Source organism: Notolepis coatsorum, assembly GCF_963971535.1.
Source record: "Notolepis coatsorum genome assembly, chromosome: 13".
NCBI classification, from domain to species: Eukaryota; Metazoa; Chordata; class Actinopteri; order Aulopiformes; family Paralepididae; genus Notolepis; species Notolepis coatsorum.
In genome coordinates, this window is record NC_140177.1 from 105,609,875 (window position 1) to 105,619,519 (window position 9,645).

Here is a 9,645-nt window from a genome sequence, read left to right on the forward strand (position 1 = left end):
GTTTACTGGTAATTGTACTCCAAAACACTTTCTTTCAATACAGCCATGTTACAAAAACATAAATCTCCCCAAAACATTGAAATAGTTAATAAAAAACAATGAATATTGATCAATATGCAGCATATTCAACATATGGGCCACAGAGCTTCATGCCATGTGACCTATCAATGTTTTCAGCTCAGTTAGACCTATACAATGATATATTGCTTATTGGCTTTCAGAAAAATATTACTTTATTTTGGAAAACTCAATACAAAACCCAGGGCACATATAATCACATCACAGAATTCTTTCAGGAATTCAAATAACTAATTACTTAAGTTTTGTCAGTACAGACAGTTCTCAGTCTCTATCCGTGGCGCTGTTGGCAGCGCTCTCCAATTGTCTGAGAGCCGAGACTAGTACAGACGTAAAAAACAACACGTTTCAAGCTTGTTTATTATTTGTCATAATAAAATACAGAATACTTTATGATGAAATGCTTGTTTCTGTATGAGCCCCTGAGAGTGTGCTATACAGTAAAAAAAAACATATATAATAATAATAATACAAAACCTACCATACTTTGTTTTACATGTGTTAATAATCACAATAATCTTCCAAGTCTTCCATGTCTTCCACGTCTTCATCAGAATTTTCCACACTCTGAGGTGGATGCCTGGGCCCTCATTTATCAATGTTGCGTACGCACAGATATATGCGTAACCCGTGTGCACGATCATTTCTAAGCAAAGTGTGGGACTTATCAATTTGAACGTGTGCTTGCCTTCGTGCATATATCTACGCACAGCTCAGACCATGCGTACCTGGCGCCCAGCGGTAGAATATGAATACTGCCCCACGGAAATAAGCTTTCGTGCATTAGTTCAAACACTGGCGCGTGTTCTGTATGACCTGTAATTCATTATAGTTAATTGTAAAATAGCGACAGTAGTGTAATTATTGTCAAACCCTATAAATAGCATTTGGAATAGGTCTTTCTTTCCGAATGAATGCAGTATGGTTTATATATAGTGTTATCGGAGGGGTGCACTGACTGCGCTCCGCGGGGAACTGTTTTCAGAGATAGGACAGTCTATTTGCCGAGAGAACATACTATCTCTCCTAAAGCACCCAACGCGGTACCGTCCAATGGCGCACTGTCTTTTCGGCACTATTTTCAAATTTTTTGGCGGAGGGACACCATTTTTTGTGGCCATATTACGAACACCGGCCCCCACACACACAGCAAGTATCACTCCGCAGCTCTCACCAGAAGTCTATAAAAAACCCTGTCAACCGCAGCTCCCGTTTTCCAAACTTTCCCCCAGAGCGAGCGGTCGCACAATGAATTTTCTCCGGGGAATCCGCGCCTGCCTGTACATTTCGAAACGACTGTGTAAGTACTGTTTTACTAATCTGTTGGACTTCTTATAGCATTCGTTAACTTTTATGATCGTCTATAGTGTTTGTGAGATGTTTTTACAGAGATTCTGGTCATATTTTCCATCAAAAATCTTGTTTTGAAATCTACCGTGTGCGACTAGCAATTTCCCCCCAGGGAGAGTTACCTGTGAGTTGGCTAACATTCAGCGCTAGTTGCAGGCTAGCTGCAGGCTAACGGCAACACAGTTGTCGTATTTATTTCGCAAATGCAGTGTTTTCAAATAAGCCACATTGCTGTATTTAGTGTATTCATTAGTGGGTCATATTCCTATATGTAACATATCTCATTTTATCAACTTAGAATTGACGGCAGTGTCTAGATGCTGGAACTAGCTCCCATGCTAACAGCACCGGCTGAGATCCAGGAACAGTGCCGTCATTCCCCTACCCAGGACAAAACGTTCAAGAAGGGCGAGGTTCTAGAAGGAAGACAAGGCTCTATGAAGATAATGGGGTAAGTTTGAAGACAAATTTTAACACACACATGAACGTTTTATAATTATCATCACAATATGTAAATAAAAAAAAGATATAATTTTTTTTATCAAATCTAGTTTCATTAATTAATTAATAACTTTTGAACAATAGATGCTATTTCTAATCTGTCAGCTGTTCTATATTGCCAACAAGATTGTCTACATTCCATTCAATATACATAATTGCCAATTGAGTTAGTATGACGGCTGGTCCAAGCCGGAGGCAACGCCGACAACCGGAGTCGAACCCGGTGTCTCTTGCGTTGGTGACAAGTGCAATGTCCGCTGCACCACCCAGCCGCACCCCAAAACAACTTTATTTGAACACATCACACATCCCATCACACAGGATTCAAACACTTGCTGAGGCACTTGCAATAAATGAGACATTTCATCCCCCTGCCAGCACAAGAACATGAGGTGCATTTATTAGATCTGCAGCTACACACCGCTGTTACCTGAGACAATGTGTCTCCTGCGGAAACTGTGCTCCACTTGACGAAGAGTTTCTCCCCATCGGTAGTCCATCCCCATTCAACAACCGGGGGACAAGGGAGTTGTAGAAGGCTGTTCCCCCACAGCCATCCTGCCTGGACTGTATCTCTCAACAGATGCTGTAGAAGTGCATCCTGTCTTGGGGGCAGGTCTCGCAGCTCATCTTTAACTGACTGCTTGAACAGTTGGAATCTGAGTCCATCTATACTTGCACAGTCGTACAGTCCAGCCTTGTTGTACCAGCTCATTACCCAGGGTTCAATAACTTCCATGCTGTTCCTAACAGTCTCAATACTAGGGCAGCAACTTAGTCCTCTCAATGCAGCAGTGAACTCTGTCAACTTACTGTGGTTCATCCAGGCTTTGAATTGAGCATTCTTTGATTGGCCAAAGAAGGCGCTCACAGAATCACAGCCACTGAAATAATGGAACACAGGCATGGCATCAGCCACATCTCCACCAAGCTTCTTGTGTGCTTCTGTGATTGAGTTGAACTGGCATTTGTCCGGAACAGCAAAGTCGACGAAGTTGCAAATCACAACATACTGACCGGAACTTTGTAGTGAACCCTAGTAGGATGTCAACTACATCGGAGTCGACTGTTCTAACCGTAACTGACTTGATCCCCTTGTTTAGCATGTCCATCTCATGGCAAATGATGCGGTTGTTAGCCTCCTCAAGCATCTCTATGCGGTCATAAAGCTGGATCTCAACATTTTCGCCAACGTTTGCAAGGATCTTCCTGCTGTAGGTGATGCTGAACTCCTTGCTCCAGTTCCATGCATGTTCCTTAGCAATCCTGGCAAACATTAAATTCAGGGCTACCTTGTTGTCTTGATTAGACAGAAAACCTTCAAAGAATTTCTTAGATTCTGGCACTGTGTCATTCTCGCTGAAGGCCATCTGTGAACTACCTGCTGACCCCCGATTATTCCTAGTCGCAGTCTTAATGTTCATAGTCTGGTAGAGGTCAGCCACAATGTCAATACGATTTTCTCCCTTCTCATGACCAATCTTGGCAACGCTGTTCAACACCTTGAAGACAAAGTCCCGGAATGTCATGCCTTTGGTGAGAGACTTCGCCAGGATTCGTACTTGCACAGATAGATCTATCACAAGTCCCTCTGAGGCTGTAGATTGAACTTGTACTCCGATGTCTTTCAGGATTTGAGACTTTTGGCTGTGATAAATGTCTCCATCCTTTCTTGACAGGGCTTCTGGTAAACCTGTGATTGAAATGAATAGTTTTACCAAAACTAAATTAGCACTGTCAAATCAATTCACTTATAAAATGAATAATTGAACATCACTGTATTGAGAATCTGGTAAGACGAAAGTTGCCTGCGTCTAAAACATTGAATAACTTTGAAATTATATCAACTAGATTTACCTGTGAATTCACCACCAAAGAGCCTCCTTGTCTCTTCTTCTCTTTATCTGCAGGCCACCTTCAGCTTTGCAAAGGTTCCTTTAGGTGGCTTCATTGCAGGGCTAGCAAGCTGGACTTTTGCACCTGAACTTGGGAGTTTCAGGGCATTTCGGGAGATTTTCGCACTAACATCCTTCTGAGCATATACAAATCGCTCCTGCACAAACTGGTCATGCTGTGTTTTGCCAACTGTAAAAACAAGGCTGGCATCTTTAGTTACCACATCTGGGAAGGAAATGGATGAGTTCAACCTCATGAACTGAGCTTGGTTGAAGGGGTTGGTAAGGATCCCCTGATACACCTTGAGAGTGTGGCTTGAAAACATTTCCTTGAAGGAGTCCAGCATTTCTTTGTGTCCGTGTGCTAGATCTTGACCTTCGACCTCAGCTAGGTAGCACTGGATTTCGGGTAGGGCAAGTTCGAGTTTCCTGAAGAATTCCTGATCTTCCCGATTGATGATATCGACATATCCAGTGTCAGACTTGATGACCTTTATATTATGCTCCTGCTTTTGATCACATGCAATCTTTGAAAATCGGTTACCTCTGGTGTTTACTGTGAAAGAGCCTGATAGAAATTCCTTGAACAAATCTGGGTGTCTCCATTTGAGCTCTATGAGATCCTGAAGAAACACTGATGTCCATCTGGCATAGTGTGTATGATCAAGTGCAAAGTAAAGAGGAATGAGCTGCTCAAGTCCACTGACCATCATGATGAAGTTGGCCTCCCGAAAGTATCTGATGAAGATAAGATCCTTCTTGCTTGCTTCAAGGACATTGGTCCAGTAGTGAAACATGGGGCTGTTTTCATTGGCCACCCAATTGCTCCAAATCAAACTGTTGTCCTCTAGATGTTTTGCCTGGAATGCCTCATCTCTCTTATTGGCCAGGACCACAGCCAGGATTTGAATGCAGTATCTAGCCTTCTTTATGGAATTCACATCACATACAGCAGTTGTCAGACCAGTGATGTTCAGATTAGCTGAGGTTAAGCTGGTATCCAGGACAGTTCCTTTTATCAACTGGCCAACACAGACCAGAGAAACCTTCTCAAGGTGCAGCCCACCCATAAAAGCAAAGTATGAATGAGAAAACTCTTCTCCCATGATACGCGATACACCCAGAGCGGTTTCGTATTTCGGCCGTGGCGGAATGGCAGTGATTTTTCACAAATATCTGAAAAAGTAAAGGTTTTAGGGCATATGTTTGTTCATAACACTAATATAAATGTGGTGTTTCCGCAACTTTTGAGCCCAGAATCAACTCTCTGTGACCTTCAGGAGCCGAGATACAAAATGCCAGGCCTAAAAAGTGGGCGTGGCCGTTTCAGGGACTTCGCCTAGCAAATTTGTTGGGCTCCTTGCATTTTTTTGTTTATCAGGCCCTAAATGAACAGAAAAACATTGGCTCAAATGTTAATAATTTTTTGCAGCCATTATGCCTAAACTGACCAGACTATTACATCACGTGTCCCCTCCGGTACTCGAGGAAGCAGCAGTCGCATCTTTTCACCTGCACAGCGCGATCTCTCAGCGTCGGGGGTCTGCGTTTGGAGGGCACGCCGCCCCTGTCGCTTCCTGATTCTGCTGCGCAGGTGCACCAACTGACCTGTAGGAGTCGCTGTCCACAACGTCCGATCCCCACCCATCAGCTTCCCACCCCCTAATACTGCCAATTGTATTAGTATGAACGACCAGCCAAGCTGATAGCAATGCAGAGAGCTTGGCTCGAACCCAGCGTCTCCTGCATTGGTGGTGAGCGCCTTGCCCACTGCACCACCTAGCCGCTTATTATTACATATGTTGTTGTTTTTTACATCTGTACTAGTCTCGGCTCTCAGACAATTGGAGAGCGCCGCCAACAGCACCACGGATAGAGACTGAGAACTGTCTGTACTGATGGAACATTAGTTATTTGAATTCCTGAACAAATTCTGTGATGTGATTATATGTGCCCTGGGTTTTGTATTGAGTTTTCCAAAATAAAGTAATATTTGTCTGAAAACCAATAAGCAATATATCATTGTATAGGTCAGGGGTCAGCAACCTTTAGTATCAAAAGAGCCACTTTTCCCCCGTCCCACAAAATAAAATGCTCAGGGAGCCGCACAACCTATTTACCCTTAAAATGAAGATAACACAGTGTATAACGTTTTATATATCCCCAAGCATACCCCACAGTTAGCATAACATGTCTGACAATTGCATACCCAAAGTCATTTGCGATTTATTATACTTTATACTTATAGCACACAGTTTGTTGCATTAATGGGATTATAAAAGCAACAAAAAGAAAAAATTTGACTTTTTAATTGCTGTTTTTACCTGTTATAACAAAGGAAAACCTCAAACTCTTATGAAGAGGAGAAAAAATACTGGCTGTGTAGACCTATTTTTTAATAAAACACAGAAGAGGAGACAAAACACTGGTGTCTGTAGACCGACTTTGAAATAAAACCCTGAACTATTCAGGTATATTTGAGTCCTTCCCTTATTTGTGGAACATTTATCAAATAAAAAGTAGTCCACTTTGAAAAAAGACTACCATGTGTAGACCTACTTTGAAATAAAACACAGAAAAGGAGAAAAAACACTGACATCTGTAGACCTACTTTGAAATAAAACCCTGAACTATGCAGCTCTATTAGAGTCCTTCCCTTATTTGTGGAAAATCTATCAAATTAAAAGTAAATCTTTCGTTGTTCGCTAATTTTGCACCACATATCAGGCATACAGGCAAGCCTTTTGTTGACTAAATATCTTAGTTGATGAAATATGTTTTCATTTCAGTGTAACAGTATGACATCGATCTCCAAAATAAGATAAAATACTTTTTATTTTTTTATTTTTTTGGGCCAGGGAGCCACAGCTGATTGGCTAAAGAGCCGCATGCGGCCTCGAGGCCGCAGGTTGCCGACCCCTATAGGTCTAACTGAGCTGAAAACATTGATAGGTCACATGGCATGAAGCTCTGTGGTCCATATATGAATGTTGAATATGCTGCATATTGATCAATATTCATAGTTTTTTATTACTATTTCAATGTTTTGGGGAGATTTATGTTTTTGTAACATGGCTGTATTGAAAGAAATAGTGTTTTGTAGTACAATTACCAGTAAACAGTCAACATGTAAACAGTAACCATGGCCAAAACATTTACATCATCTGAGTATACCTTTTTAACACATTCTGGGCCATTGGGATTAGACTATGAGGCCAGCTTGAGGCCAGCTTTTCATTACAAGTTGTCACTGAGCGTGAGGTAGTTTGTAGAGCAAAATCTATATTTTATATTATTGCTATGTGTCCATTGTCATTGTCAATTGACAGTATAAACCTTCCCTTCAATATGCCATAAAGACATTTTTTTTTCATCAATACGTTCCCATTTTATAGCATCGTGAATATGAACTTTATACCGGAATGGTCTGGGGTAATTCCTGCAAAGCTAGTTATAGGGCGCTAAGCTAATAACGTTAAATCAATTGGCATTTCGGCCTTACACAAGCGTTAAAAATCAAAATGCATATGATCGGTATCATGTTCCACCATGAATGCATGAAAGGGGGGGGGGGGGGGGGGGTCGTTTCTGATTATTGATTACCAATGACGGCATTCGTTATTGCAACATCATATGCTGACCGGGTGGATGGCTATGAGATCAAGCTGAAATTGGCGTCAAATCGCTCTTACCTGTGGCTGGTTGTATTCCAAAAAGAATTTCCCAGTTATTTGATCGTCATCTGGTAGATCGATATGTCCATTGGCTGATGCTATATTCCTTTACTGCATACTGAATTCGGCGTCGCAAAAAGTATTCCAGGCGATCTGGTGAAGCTATAGCTTTAGGCTAACAGAAAAGCTAACCCGGAGCGGAAAAAAAGTGACACCCGGTTTGCAACAGGGGAAACTGCATTCTTGAGACAGCGCCAATACCAGGATCTGGCCGGTACTGCACTTTTGGAGTCCCAATATGCCTTTTCCAGCCAAGATACAGCTCCATGACAACATCCGGGATATTAAAATGGAATAAAAACAAAAACAACCTTAACACTTATATATACGTGGTTGGCCGTCAAGCGCTGGCTCCCAATCACGTATATATATACGTGGTTGGCCGCGAATCGGTTAAACGGTATCATAAATGTTGTATTTTTTATGTATTGTCATCACATTTACATTTGTAGTCAAGGAGTAGGAGAACACATTCAGTTGCATTATTATCCATGGGATATTGGTTATAATGGTCATATTGCCTTTTAAATTAAGATGATGTACCAGGCAAGGGTAAAAATATGATGTTTTCCTTCATTGTATCTCCATTTACTCTGGAATGGTAATAGATGTGTGGGTTTACTTACACTGGATTCATATGTCCTAGCTTGTTCCCTATCAAAGGAGACCAGACACATGCATATAGGCCTTATGGTTCAGGAGCTATCATCATTCATTTGGGGCATGTCATTTCAGACAGGAGGCCTGAAAAATATGCTTGATAGTGTTATAAAAGATGTGATAGCACACATTTAGAGGCAACTGCTACATTGCTATCACATATTTTCTAGCAGCAGGGGTGTATACCTTCCCAAAAATCACTATGAAAGTTAGTTCCCCAAGATGGTAACGACCAACCCTACTGGCTCACGGCCTATAAGGACTATGTTATTAATTAGGTTCTCGGATGTTTTTTCTTCATTAACTTTTGAGAATAAAAAATCGTGAAGAATTGCTATTGTTATTTTCGAAGAACAAAAACACCATTAATGACAAGTTTAAGTTGGCATTCACATAAATTGATTAAAAACATGAAATTATACATACATTCTACAATAAAATATTATTTTACAACTGTCTCCATGTTTTCGGTCAGTTTTGTCAAGTTGACACTTGACAGTGACTTTAAGGTTAAAACTCGGGAAGTTGGGCTGCTGGGTAGCGCAGTGGAGAATGCACTTGCCTACCACTGCAGAGACTCTGGGATCGAATCCAGCTGTCAGCGGTACCTCCGGCTTGGTCAGTCGTCCCTACTAACACAATTGGCAGTGTTAGCGGGTGGGAAGCCGGCGGGGTATGTGTCCTGGTCGCGTGTATATTTTCCCTAACAGACTTTCACTTCCGCGTTCGGGTTCCGCGATCTGATTGGCCACTGACGTTTATCTCAGCGCCAATCGCGTGACGCCTAGTTCTATCACTGGTTAAGTTTGGCGACTCTTTCGAAGTTGGTTACGGTTAGAGTTTGGTTTAGAGCAGGGCGATAGACCACCAGCCCTGTTTACAAACTCTAACCTTAACCAATTTCAAATGAGTCGCCAAGCTTAACCAGTGATAGAACTAGGCGTTAGCTAGCTAGCAGGCTGTTAGACTAGAGGCATAACTAGGCGTAACGCGATTGGTGCTGAGAGAAACGTCAGCGGACAATCAGATCACGGAACCCAAACGTGGAAGTGAAAGTCTGTTAGGGAAAATATACACGTGTCCTGGTCGTTGTAAACTGTGGTTCCTACTAGTCGGTTGGGGCGCCTGTTCAGCAGGGAGGGGATCGGGGGGAAATAGCGTGAACCTCTGCATGCGTTACATTCCCCCAGTGAGAGTCCTCGCTGTCAGGTGAAAAGAAGCGGCTGGCTGACTCCACATGTATCGGAGGAGGCACGTGGTAGTTCTACAGTACACCCTCCCCAGCACGACAGTGGGGCAATGCGCGCAACGACCACGAAGGGAATTAGCATAACAACTAAATTGGGATGGGAGCAAAAATACAGAAAAAGTGAGAACAAAAAAAAATGTAATAGAAAAAAAGACTCGGGAAGTGACATTATTTGTCC